Raw genomic sequence first — 14,440 nt, forward strand, 5'->3', positions numbered from 1 at the left:
ATTAGTTGTCCACCCAAGTCCTTTTTCACTTCTTTCATAGTAATGCAATTTCTCTTCTGGGCATAATGCTGCTGAGTGTAAGAACTACATTTCCCAGTCTCCTTTGCAGCTAAATGTGAACATGTGACTAAGTTTGCAAGTCAATTTTCAGGAACCTTCCTTAAGAGACAGGTTGCACATACTCTTGTGCCCCTTCTTCTTTGTTCCTTCCATCCTGCTGCTTGGAATATAGTTGCAGCCATCTTGGACCATGAAAAGAGGGACCATCCCTTAGGGATGTTGGAGCAGTGAGCGGGAAAGGACCAGGGTTCTTGAGATGTTTGAGATGCAGAGTATTGAGCCACTTCCATTTGGACTTTGTTTACATGAGCACAAACTGAACTTTCATCTTGTTGAAGTCACAGTTGTTCTGGCCTGTCTGACACTTGCAACTGAATGTAATCTCAACTGATATACCACCTAAAGTTCTACATTCCACTTCTGAAGATTTAATTCTTTGAAAGTTAAAGACTTGTGTCACTCATCAGGAAAGATCTGATAAAATACAGATTATATAGGATAGTCTCATAACTTAAATCTTTACAAGCAGCATTCTTAGCAGGTTGTCCAGGGCTGAGAAGACGTGTGAACAGCAGTAAAGCGCTAAATGGCAAAGGGGGATAGTTGAAGAAAATCTACCCTTTCATCATTCTGCCAGCCACTCTTTTGGTATTTGTCTTGGGCCTATAAGGACATGAGTTGATTACTGTTACCTAATTCCCGCCCCCCCCTTTTTTTTATTATGAAAATTTGCAAATACAAAGTAAAATTGAAAAAACGTTTACAGTGAACACTCATATACTCACAGCCTACATTTAGCTGTTAGCATTGGAACACACTTTATCACAGTTTGTCCATCTCTTTGTCCCTCTACCCATCCATCAATTCATATTTTTTTAAACGCTTCAGCACCTGGTCTTCCTAGGTCGTCTCCCATCCAAGTACTAACCAGGCCCGACCCTGCTTAGCTTCTGAGATCAGATGAGATTGGGCATGTTCAGGGTGGCATGGCTATAGACTATCAATTCATTTTTAAAAATTGTATTGCAAAGTAAGTTGCAGGCATCAGTACACTTCCCCATGAATATTTCCCTACTACCTAAATTTTGCTCATTTTTTACAAATTTTTCTCCGCTTCTGTTGGAGCCTATTTCCCTATAAGGAAGGAGAGCAGGAGCTCCAGGACCTAGAGATCTGCATAGGTGTTCTTTTGTCTCTCCCAGCACCTGAAGGTACCAGGTAGTTAATGGAAGTAGCTTCCAAAGTCAGACAGATGTTGTCCTGGAGCTGTCGTGCTTACTCTTAAATTTGCTCCAAGGTTGTTGTCTAGACTTCCGTGAGCCTGTAGGTCTTCCTCCTTGCCTGACTCCTGCTGTTTCCTGTCATGACTTACTGAGATACAAAGATCATGCCCCATCAACCGGAATCTTCTCTATTCTCTTTAACTAGGTCTTCCTCTCTAAGCTCTGCAGTGACGCCTGCCTCCCTTTGTCCCATTCTTAGGGCCTCTGGTTAAGTGTTCTGTACCTGTCAGGCCCTACCCATGTCACCCCCCCACCCCCAAAAAACAGTTCAAAGCTCATATTTTGATATACGCTTCCTGTCTTAGTACTTCCTACGGTTGCAACTCAGCCTCCTGAGCGTCCTCCCTCCCACTCCCTGGAAACCCCAGAATATCAGACCTCCTGGAGCCGAAGAGGGAAAGAAGAATTCAGTGTTCAGTCACTGAGTTTTCTAGTAACAAGACAAGTACAGTACCTAGAGGGATTAGTTTGATAAATGCTGCCACTGGTCAAGAACAATGTGTCAGGGATCATCTGAGCACTTTGTGTACATGTATATTACCTCATTTTATCCCTCCAATAACACTTTGAGGTAGATGTTTTTATTTTGCTTCCTTTTATAGCTGAAGAAATGGACACAGAGAAGTTAAGTATCTGGCCCACACTCGCACAGCTAATAAAAGTCTTCTAGATATATTTTTTTTCCTGACCAGGAAAAGTCAGGTTAGAAAGAATGGTTTTTGTGGGGATGTTGAACCTAATGTTTTGTAGTGCTACAATTATGTTTATATTTTCGTGTTGCTGGGTTTTTGTTTGTTTCTCAAGGCAGTGTGTTTCAAACTAGAATCTTTAGACCTCGAGGGTTTATGAACATTCTTGTGTTTTACTACATTTTCTTCTAAAGAGCTCTGCGCATTCTTTCAGTTTGAGAAACACGGGGGGCCAAGAGTGGGGTCTGTTCCTCCCAGTCTGTCCTGTTTTTATTGTCATGGCCTCAGACTGTAATTCAGGCCATTTAGGTGGCTCTGTCTCAGAAACTTTGTTTCACAGGACAGTTGGAGTAATTTTCTTATCCATCTCATCTGCATCTTGGGCTGAAATGGAGCTGAAAAAGGAGAAAGGGAGAGAAGGATGAGGTTGTACTACAGGAAGGGGAGAGGCATAAACACAGACCCAGAGGCAAGAATCCACTGGAGCATTTTGGAGCAGCAGTCAGCTCATCCCCTGGGGGTGGCAAGACTGAGCGAGGTTGTAGCTGCAGTAAGGTACATGGACGACTTATCTGTAGAGCCTTGAATGCCAAGCTAGGGAGTCTGGAGGATGCTGTTGGCAACAGGGAGCCAGAGAAGGAACAGAAAGAAGACCCCACTAGGGTTACAGTCTCCAGTGAAACTTCAGAGGCGCCTGACAGAAACAGGCAAGGCAACTTCTGTGATGGGAGGAAGCGAGGCGAGAGTTGGCCGGGCCAGTTCTAGCAGCCCTCAGCCCATCCTGCCCGGCCCTCAGGGGAGTGACATGGGAGAGAGGCCCTCTGGTTCTGTCCCTATGCTGCAAGAAAGAAAACAGCAGCGCTGACCGTGGCTCAGTTCTCGTACCCTCACTATAGTTTTTAGCCCTTCTTCTTTTGAAAGAAAGTTGTTTAATTCTGCTTCTTGAGCTGCCCTTTGCTTTGGTGCAGCATAAGCTGGAGAGAGGGAAAATAACCATTAACTCAGAGAATTGAAATCAGAAATGTGGTGACTGGTTCTCTGTGTTTCTCACAAGCCTGGAACCCCCTCTGCCCTGCCGTTGCCTGCGCCGAGAGATCAAGAGCAGCCGGGTACCCTGACTAGTGAACATGCCAGCCCCCTTGGGCACGTTCACGTCCGCCCTGCCTGCCACCGTGAAGGTGACAGCTCCCACTCCTGCCCAACCTCGGCGTCCCCCTGGTATGTCCCTGCCCTTACGTGCCCACTTTCCAGGGAACCTGAGTTAAACCAACAGAACAGTGGACTTTGATGGCCAAGCAGGGTACCAAGAAAGCAAACTTTCCCATGTGGACAAAGGAAAGCTAAGGAGAGAGGGACCCAGAGGCAGGTCAGGGACTAAGTTGGCCCCTAAGCCCCTTGGCGTGACTGGCCCCAGCACAGCTGTGACATTAGCAGCCGGCATTTGAGGCACAATAATAATTCTTCAGATCAAAGCAGCCTCGTCTTTAGACAATTATAGTAAAATTGAAGCTCTCCTCTAAAAGAAACACATGCTCTTGTTGTGTTTCCCCCCTCCCCCTCCTTATTTTATTCTTTATGAACAAATTGGTTTTCAGGGCTATAGAAAGCACCGATTGGAAGCTTAAATTCTCACTGTCTGTCCAGGGGTGGATTCGCAGGGGTAGACATGGAACATCTGAACTCGGATTTTTTTTTTTTTTTTAACTTGATATCCAAGAATAAAAGGGAGAATGGTAGGAGAAGCTGATCAGGGATGAATAAAGTCTCCTTTTAAGCTGAAATAACCCCCTTCCCCCATCTTCCCTCCAGAAAAGCCGGACTGTAATTGCTTGCAATCACTCGGCACAAATTGTCTGCTCGTATTTGCTTTTTAATTTTGTATAATCTGGTCCATTTCGCTCTCTCTGCCTTTGAGCTTAACCTCTCTCTTTCTCTCTTCCTCTTATTCTTTTCTCTCTTACTCTCTCTCTTTAATTCTTCAGGGCTGTTCAAAAAAAATTAGTAATAATTCCCACTGATGTTTGATGGGTTTTACCAAGCAAAGGCACTCAGAGGAAAGACACACACACACACACACACACACACACACACACACACACACACACACACACACACACACACACGCAGAGAGAGACAGAGAGACAGAGACAGGGAGAGAGGGACAGAGAGAGAGAGTGACACAGAGAGACAGAATGTGAATGGATCTGGGCTGCATCTTATTAAATGTTCATTTCTGCATCCAAAGTATTCTTTATTTTAATGCATTCATACTGTTTCTTAAGGCATAGTAGACATTTTAATAAATAAATGGACTGATCCCAAAATGAGCAAAACAAAAACAGAACAAGAGAGATGATTTCTCAGAGTAACTGTACCATTTTATTCTGTTTTTTAATGTCTATGTTTGCTGGCCCCAACATGTCCCCACTTGCTCTCATTCTAATGGACATGCCTTCTCTTTAGCATGCTGCAAGGCCCATCCTGCCACCTCCCCAACCAGTGTTTGTCCTTGTCCTTCTGCCTGTGTTTTACTTACGTAGGGGCAATGAATCTGGAAGGAGACCCATTAGTTGGCATGGCTTACTTTCCCACTATATAAAACTCAATATGGAAGTAAGGGGGCATTTAGATGGAGAAGTCTGGGGCAAAAATCCTCAGTGGGCAGAGAAAAGAGAAAACAAGGCAAAGATGTGTATGTAAAGAGAAAGCAAACACAATGAAAAGCCACGGATGCTACTCAGACTCAGATATATGCTTTCTATCAGCTCCATATGCCCTGGTCTTCTGAAAAAGAAATTAGATCTCAAGAGAACTTTAGTAGAGCAGTATGGCTAAGAGTTTGTTTTCTATCCTGCCTCTGATCCTTACTTAACTTCTCAGTACTTTAATTTCCTTTTCTGTAAAATTGGGGTGACAAGATAACCTTCCTTATGGGTTTGCTCCTATGAAATAACACATGTAAAGTGTATGGCAGGTACCTGGCATGTTTTAAGTGCTCAGCAAATATTAACTACTATTATTTCAGTTTAATAGCCAATGAGTTAAAGTATCAGTCAGGGTTTACTCAGGAAAGCAGAGACTAAGAGTGTTATGGAATGAAGAATTTATTATAGACAATAGACCCTGTACAGTTATAGAAAGAGCTGGAAAGAGATTTGGAGAAAACAGTCTTTGGCCCCATGCTTTCACTGGAGAATTCCATCAAATGTTTAAAGAATTGACACCAATTCTACACGATTTCATCTAGAAGGAAGAAAAAGAGGCAATACTTCCTAAATCATTTTATGAAATTAATATTATCCTGATATCAAGACCAGACTAACAGTACCAAAAAAAGAAAAAAAAAAGAAAAGCTATAGACCAATCCCTCATCAACATAGACGCAAAAAAATTTAACATTAGCAAATACAATTCAGCAATATATAAACAATTATATACCATGACCAAGCAGGGTTTTATTCCAGAAATGCAAAGCTGGTTAAATAATCAAAAATCAAACAATATAATCCACTGTAATAATAGGCTAAAGAAGAGTAACATAATAAACTATTAGATTGAAAAAAAAAAATAGAGACAACACCAAATACTGGCAAGGATGCAGAGAAATCCAATCATTCATACATTGCTGATAGAAATGTAAAATGATGCAACTGCTCTAGAAAACAGTTTGGGAGTTTCTTAAAAAATTAAAACTAAACATGCAGTTATACAACTCAGTTAGTTGTACTCCTGGAGTACATACCAGAAAAAGGAAACAGGTTACACTAAAATGTTATACATGAATGTCTATAACAATTTTATTTGTAATAGCAAAAAACTGGAAACAACCCAGATATCCTTCAGTGGGCGAATGTTTAAACAAGTATGGTACATCCATCCCACGAAGTTCTATCCAGCATTAAAAAGGAACAAACTACTGATTAAACATCCTGAACCAATCATCAGAGAATTATGCTGAGTGAAAAAAAACCCAATCCCAAAAGCTTACATACTATATGATTTTATCTACATAACATTCTTGAATTGACAAAGTTATAGAAATGGAGAACATCTTAATAGTTGCCAAGTATTAAGTAGAGAATGAGAATGTGGTATAAAAGGGTAATAGGAAAGATCCTTGTGCATATTTTTTTCTTAAATAAGTCCCTCCAACATTTCCTGTAATACTGGCTTGGTGGTATGAACTCCTTTAGCTTTTTCTTGTCTGGGAAGCTCTTTATCCATCTTTCGATTCTGAGTGGTAACTGCTGGGTAAGGTAATCTTGGTTGTAGGTCCTGGGTTTTCATCGCTTTGAATACTTTGTGCCGAGCCCTTCGAGCTTGTAAAGTTTCTATTGAGAAATCAGCTGACAGTCTTATGGGAGCTCCCTTGTATGTAACTAATTGCCTTTCTCCTGCTTTTAAGATTCTCTGTCTTTAATCCTTGATGTGTCTTGGTGTGGGCCTCTTTGGGTTCATTTTGGACTCTCTGAACTTCCTGGGCTTGTATGTCTATTTCTCTCACCAGGTCAGGGAAGTTTTTCGTCATTATTTCTTCAAACAGATTTTCAGTCCCTTGCTCGCTCCAGTACACCAATGATGAGAATGTTGTTATGCTTGACTTTGTCCCAGAGGCTCCTTAAACTATTGTCTTTTTTGACTTCTTTTTTCTTGTTGCTGGTCTGATTGGGTGTCCTCTGCTACCCCATCCTCTCTGTTACTGATTCGATCCTTCATTTCATCCACTCTGTTGATTCCCTTTAATGTACTCTTCATCTCAGATATTATATTCTTCATTTCTGACTGGCTCCCTATTACATTTTCCATCGCTATTTTTATGTTTTATTTTTTTCTTTGTTAAAGTTCTCACTGAGTTCATCTACTCTTCCCCTAAGTTCTTTGAGCATCCTTATAACCAGTGTTTTAAACTCTGCATCTGGTAGACTGCTTGTCTCCATTTCGGTGAATTCTTTTTCTGGAGCTTTGTTCTGTTCTTTCATGTGAGACATGCTTCTTTGTCTCCCCATTTTGGCTGCCTCCCTGTGTCTGTTTCTATGTATTAGGGCACTTAAGTCTCCCAGTATTACTAGAGTGGCTTTATGTGGTAGGTGTGCTGTGGAGCCCCTTGGCACAGACCTGGGAGGGGTCCAGCTACAGGCCAAGTTCAGCTGCTGCCTATGCACCTCCGGGGTCACCTGGTAAGAGTCACCAAGCAATCCACATATGGCTGCCACCCATGCTTATAGGTGCCTTGAAGGGCTAAGTCAGAAACCGAGGCTGGCTGCCCCAGGTGTAGGGCTTGGGGCCGCTCAGCAAGAGGTCCAAGGCACATCGAGGCTAGATGCTGCTTCTCTGGGTTTTGTGAGCCTTTGAGAGATTTTATGAAAGTTTGCAGCAGGAGCCAAGACAGCCCATTTGCATGGAATAAATCACTGGAAGTGGCTTGAGTGAGCCCACAAGTTGGGAGGGGCGGAGTCTCAGGGAATCCCCTGGGTAGAGTGACCTGTGTTACCTAGAATAATGGCACCTGTGTCTGCAAGCTGGGAGGGGAGAAGGCTCAACAAAGGAACAATGGTTTCTGCCTGCACCTCTGTGCAGGAGCCAGCTGCTCCTCCAGCCCTCACTCTGAAGCCCATAGCTCAGCGCCTTTCCATATGTCCCCTCTAGAAGCTGCCCTGGCACTGGAGCTCAGTGAGTGAGTCATCAGCTAGTAAGGTCAGGCATGGGCCCTTTAAGACTCCACTTCCCGCAGTCCTCCATCTCAGCCGCAACCTCCGCTGGTTTTCACAGCCAAAGGTTGTGGGAACTTCTCTTCCCAGCCCTGGAACTCAGGGCTGGGGAGCCCAGTGTGCGGCCTGGACCCCTCGCTCCTCAGTGAGGGAGGTGGCTCAGCAGCCAAGATAGCCCTCCCAATTCTCCATCACCACACACCGTTGTAAGACCGGCTGTTTTGGGTCTCCGCCCCTCCTACTGTTTTGATGTGACCTGTTGTTCAAAGTGACCTAGTTGTAGGGCTTCTATTCAGCCATACCTCTGGTGACTCTGTGTACTGGTTGCTCTGTAGTTTTGTTATAATTTTTGTGTGGTTGCTAGAGGAGATATGCACGGCCACTACCTTCTACGCCATCTTGAATCTCCAGATACTCAGAAAAACCCTTTAAACAATTGAGCTTAAGCGCCCCATTCTTCAATTAATGTCACAGTCTTCCCAGAAGGAGCTGGGATGGAAGGAAACTACAGCCAGACTAACATGTATTTTCTGAGCTAGGCTGTGTGCTAAGAACTTTCTGTGCTTTATCTCATTTAGGCATCACCATGATGCAGGTATTACTCTCATAGGTGACTGAGTGAGGTTCAGAGAGGTTAAGTAACTTGTCCAAGGTAATTCACCTAATAAGCAGCAGATCCACATGGAAGGAAACTCTCCAGCTCCCACAGTGCAGTTAAAGCCAAGTGCTTCAGGACTGCCACTGGTAGGGGTCAGTCCATGAAAGGAGAGATCAGACCTCATTGTCCGCATCTCTGGGACCCAGGATTCCCACTCCCATGAGGTCTCTCATCATTACCTCTTGACCCACTAGGCTGATTATAAGGGAGCTGCTACCCCATGGAAGGAAACTGTCAGTTGCCTCAATGAAAATCCTCCAAAATTGGAAGAGGACTATATAAGTTGTGGAGGGAGGGTGCAGGAAAAGGGAGAGGGGTGGGTCTTCCAGTCTACTCAGACACACAAGGTTCAGCTACCCTCCACACGTGGTAGTTCCCCCTCCGTCTTTAACCTAAAGCAATCAGTAGATTCCCTTCCTCCTGAATGTCATCTCTAGTCTGATCCTAGGGTCCAGGGTTTTTTCATGACACCATGCTGAACTTACGGGGCAACCCTCTCACCATTCAAGTATTTTTGCCTGAAAGGTAATTACGAAACTTAAAGGGGAGGTAGGCGGAGAACGATCAGTATTTAAAGCGTGTGCATATGGTTTTCAGTAGTTGATGCTTAGTAATTCTTTGTTAAATAAATAATCAAATGCAGCTTGATTCAATCTTTCCATCCAGATAGAAGGTAGAATGACATCTGGATTCCATTCTCCAGGCCTCGGAGCAACTCTTCATTCATTTTGAGGTTGTAATTTTCATTTTGATGTCGAGTCAGCTACTTTTAGAACCTAAACAGAAGAGATGAAAGATTGTGATTTTTGAGTGGCACCTGCTTTCTACCATTGCTAACTGCAGTTTTTTCTATCAGAATATATTGTCCCATGGTTTCACAGTCTCTAGTGGTAAGTGACCTGTGTCAAGAAAGTAGCTTTTTCCAAGGAGATCAATTGTGGATGTTTTCTAGAGACGGTAGCCCCTGTGACACTTTGGTTTGACTTTATCTATTTGCTTTGTGTTGTATGGAAGGTGATCTGTATTACCACACAGACCTTCCTATGCTGCAGAAGGTAAAGAAGAAAGGAAGGAATCTCCTTAATTTGGAAATTAGTTCCAGACTCTAACTACTTTAAGAACTTGGAAAATTGAGAAAGCTCTTTTTTTTTTTTCTTTTCTTCCAGGGATTCCAAAAGAGAAATAAGGAACAACTATAAAGTGTCCCTATTTCATGACCCTGCCACAGTCTCAGGGAAATGAACAAATGGAAAGCTGTGGCACATCCTAGAAAAGAGGTGAAAGGCTCTCAATTCTTGGAAAGAACACCATCTTCCCACTCCCTCACTGGAGGGAGAACGCCTCTAACACCCCGATCTTCTCTGGACCATTCAAAGGCAGAAAATGTGGTTTTCGGGACTGGAGAAGTCTGACTAGCCATCTTTCCCAGGTAAGTGATGCTCCTATTTCAGTTTCTAAGAAGTACGAAGAATATAAAAGCAACGCGTTGTCGTTTGTGATGGGGACCCCACCACCTGGGTGGTATTGTATGTGCCTCAAGCGGAAGTAACACTGGGAACCCGTTACTTCCCGTTACTTACTGTAAACATGAATTGGTACCTGCTTAACAAACAAGACTTTAAGGGCAAAAAAATTGCACTATTAAAAAAAGAAGAAAATTACATGTGTATTTTCTCTTGACACAATTTTAAAAGCTGTTTACAGCTGATTTACAATGCTCATAGTATTCAGCTTTTCATTTGAAATTATAATAAGTCCTTTGAATGGGTTGGAGCTTGTTAGAAAGTTAAAGGAAAAGAAATGTCTTCATTGAATTGTGAGTTTTACAGACTTCTTTATGGACATCCTAGATCTCTCTTCAGTGTCAGCTTTCTTTCTGGGAAGCCTTGTTGAGTTGATATGGACAATAAAAACAAATATGGAGTGGGAAAAACAAGTGTGTAGAACCTTCATGTATGTTCTGTTTACCTAGCCACCTGGGTCTGTATTTTCTACCTATTAGTTTGCATGTTCCTTTCATGCACGAATGAATTGGAAGAATTATCTTTTCCCAAGAAATTCTCTTCTACGAATACAAGGGCAAAGTTTCTGGGAAGTGTTTGGACCTCTTAGATCAGAGGTGCTATTTTTATGGACTAACACATTCACCTTTGTTCCAAAAGCAAATGTTAACTGTTACGAAAGCCAGGCTGTGTGGATCTTGTTTCCTATCAGGAGGCCATGCTCTAATGTTATGAGCTGCCCCATCTGCGATGGGCACCAAACAATGCCATAATGGTTTAAAAAAGACAGTCAAGTCAGAATTTCTAATGGTAAGCACCCATTCATAAATCATTAAAAAAATAATAAGTAGCATGTTCTTGGCATAAAATGTCTAATTCTCATTTGGTCTGACCTTGGCAAAGATAAATCAAGACCCAGGTTAGTTTTCTATAGCAGTTTTTTTTTTTTTTTAACTGCCTGATGCTCTAATATCCTAGCTCTCCTAACGCTGTTTTCATAAATGATGGAAAAATCTTGAATATTTGCATAACATTATAGAAGATTTGTGACTAAAAGGATAGGATGGTTACTTATGCAAACCAGTTACATTTTTTCATGTGTGTTTATAGTCACTTTTCAGTCCACTTCCTTAGCTACAACCTCCCCTTTTTTTTGGCAAGGGAGGGGATGACATTCAAACTTGGTAAAGGAAACAATAATTGTGAAGCTTTGAGTGGATTGAGGAATGAATAAGAGGTGAAGAAACTGAGATGCGTAAATGGCTCTTTTGAGAAATTTGGCCGTGAGAGTGTCTCAGTAATTGCCAACTAACCCGAGTAAAATTTCTGGAGAAACTGCTGAATTCAGTAGGTCTAATGGTTCCATTACTGTTTTCAATAATTCAAAGAACAGATATGAAATCCTCATGAGGTATTTATTCTTTTCGGATTGTTATCAGGTTCAAAATTCCTACCAGTTTTATTAAGTCTGCTGAGTTTGTTTCTAAGAACCGTCTTCATATGATCTGTAAAATAATTCCTGGTTGAATAAGGATTTTGTCTCTAGAATAAAAGTAACAGTTATCTGAGATAGTGTCAAAGGCATGGTAGTAGCATGTTATATAGCCTCTTAGGATGTTCCAGTTTTCTATTGTTGCAGCACCCTAAAATGCAATGGTGTAAAACAACAATGTTCATGCTTGTGTGGGTCAAGAATTTGGATAGGGCACAGTGGGGATATTCTGTCTCTACTCCATGGCGTTTAGGGCTCCATACTGCTTAACTGAGAATAGATTCTTGCCTACATGGGATTCAACCACTGCCTCTTCATGTGACAATATTTCTGGCACCTGGAGAAGTGGGACTGGTCTTTCACCTATCTCGTACTGCCTGTGTGCCTTAGACTTTTTAGTGTTTTTCTGCCAGCTAGAAGAGTTCATTATATTTTTAATGTGATTAAAAAAATTAAAATCAAATGGCGATTTTTATATACAGACATTGATGAAAGATGTGTTTTTAAAGCAGTAAATTAAAATCTCATTAATATTTCAGTGCGAATATTTTGTGCTTATCTGTTTCATCTCTATTTTTGACCTATGGCTTAGAGTTCACAGCATGAAGGAGATGGTGAAATCTGTTCACCATAAAATGTTAATTATAAGTAAATTACAGCACAAACGTTCAATCAGCCACATTAATTCTACATAAAGTGAATTATTGTAGCAGAAAATTTTGAATGTGACTGAATTTTGTAATTTTCAGTTTCTTTTTTCTACCACTCACACCAACCCTGATTCCCATGTGTTTATCCCAGAAACCCTGAGCTCTTTGTGCAGTTATTGAGCTTATTCTATCTATTCACTGTGTTTTGAAAGTTAAATACAGAGTGCAAACCCCATCTTTCCAAATGATTCTGAATTGTACATAACTCTGCCCCATGGCAACTTAAATGAAAGCTTTGATATTTTTCAAGCAGATAGTTGGGCTTTTAAAATGAAGGTGTTGGGTTTGTCACATAAAACGATTCTCTCCTAAAATATAAAATGTCCTCCTATATAATATATATAATATATATGTTAGTGTTAGAATTATCATTTTATAATATATCATTTATATAGAAAATGCTTGAAACATCCAGACTGCACGTGGCTCTTTCTTTCAACTAAGTTAATTGTTGTTAATGGCAAAAATACTGACGCTTCCTTAAACAAGAATGCCTCTTTACATTCATTTTGTAATTATAAATAGGAATGCTGCTTATTATTAACAGGCTATTTAATGTAGTGACTAGATGCCATTAGGTACTGGACATAAGAGAACCCACAGATTTTGCAAAATATTGGGAGGGACGTTTTTAATTACTCGGTACAACTAATTGAATTCAAGTAACAAGTAGTCTAAAGGAATTGGATAGTAGGGGTTCTCTTAGTAGCGCCCTCTGGTCTAAAGTATTATGTGATGGATCTGGTCTGCCTCCTTTTACTTATCAAGGTCTAGTATATTCCTAGTGGATCTAAAATGTTTATGTTGAATATTTGGGTCACATTTGGGTCATATTTCACATCCCCAAGTCAGAAGCTATGGACTCTCTTGATCTCACCCACCATGGCAAGATTATTTGTCCAGGTATCTACTCTGTGACCTCATGAGAACTCCATGACTTAGTAGAACACAAAACATAACACATGCATTGTCGCTTACCAATGTCTGGCTTCTGTATTAAGGATCAGTGTTGCCATTAGTTGAAGGTAGAGTCTTTGCTTTGTTCTCTCAGATTAGCCATCCATTTAATACTCTTGAAATTCAACAGAAGGTTGAAGCAGCCAAGAAAAGGAGAAATGCTTTATAGGCTGCTTTAATAAGGAAGATGCGAAAATGGGAACCATAGTACTATTAAGAGAAATAGACTCTCACTATAAGAGGGATGAGGGAAAAAATTTCCAATTTGCTAATGGCGAAAGCTGTTAATCTGCAAATATATGCAGGCATTGGCGAGTCCTCCTCTGACAAGCTCGGAAAATCTTGAGGATTAAAATATCTGAGAGAGTCAGAATTAGGGATCTGGTACCATTAAGAGAAAAGGAGCACCATCTCCCTAAGAGGCTAGATCTTCTAGAACAAATAGAATAAATAATATAGTAAAGTTAGATGACAGCTGCTTTCATTTAAACCATAGGCAAAATATTTTTTTAAAAAATAAAGATGATATGAAGCTTCTGTTATCATTTTCTTCCTCTTTTTTTTTTTATGCCTCAAGTTCTCTGGCTCTTAGCATCTTCCAGCTTCTATGTTCTTTATCTATTAGGTAGAAAATTAAAACATTCACAAGATGGTAGAAACCTGTATTTTTTCTTTTACAAAATGACTTGTTTTTATAAAAATTATACATATTAACTTTATAAAATAAACAGCGAAGTAAAAAGAAGAAAGCAGAATTTCCCTAAATATTTTACCACTCAAAAATAGTCATCTTTCAGATATGGAAACCATGTTCCCAAGCATTTGTTTATCATGTATATATAAAAGAAAAAGAGAAGGGTGAGAGAGACAGAGTCAGAGACAGAAAGAGAATGAAAGGCTCAAAGAGACTGAGAAAAACTGAAATTTAAAGAAAGAGATTATGTATAATAACGATAAGAAGTATTAAATGTAATGCTACTAGACTTCATTACATGAGAATTTAACAGAAAAAAATATGAAGCTGAAACTGAAGGAACTTCTCATCCTTAGAAAATATTTTTATTAGATTATAGTTATTAAATGATCTGTCTTTGATTAAGAAAAAAGATTAGGAAAAAACTTTGTCTAGATCCATTATTCTTTTTTAACTTCATGTTTAAGTATTTTACTGGTTGAAACCCTGCTTAAAATATGAGAAAATTAGCACACAGTTACCTAATTTCCTTCCCCGCCTCCTGATATTTATTGGTTATTGTTTTACTTTGTCATAGTTTGTAACACTTGTTATCTTGCTCTGAAACCACAAATTCTACATTTATTTTGCTATATTTTTATATTTGAATAACAATTCAGTGCTCAACTCCAGGTTTTTAGTGTTCTC

At 40.4% G+C, this 14,440-nt stretch overlaps 1 pseudogene; it reads right to left on the reverse strand.

Moving 5' to 3' along the window:
* Window positions 1-939: 939 nt before the first annotated feature.
* Window positions 940-1,058, reverse strand: LOC111732703 (annotated as a pseudogene).
* Window positions 1,059-14,440: the final 13,382 nt, after the last annotated feature.

This window comes from Pteropus vampyrus, unplaced genomic scaffold (genome assembly GCF_000151845.1).
Source record: "Pteropus vampyrus isolate Shadow unplaced genomic scaffold, Pvam_2.0 Scaffold483, whole genome shotgun sequence".
In the NCBI taxonomy this organism is placed as follows: Eukaryota; Metazoa; Chordata; class Mammalia; order Chiroptera; family Pteropodidae; genus Pteropus; species Pteropus vampyrus.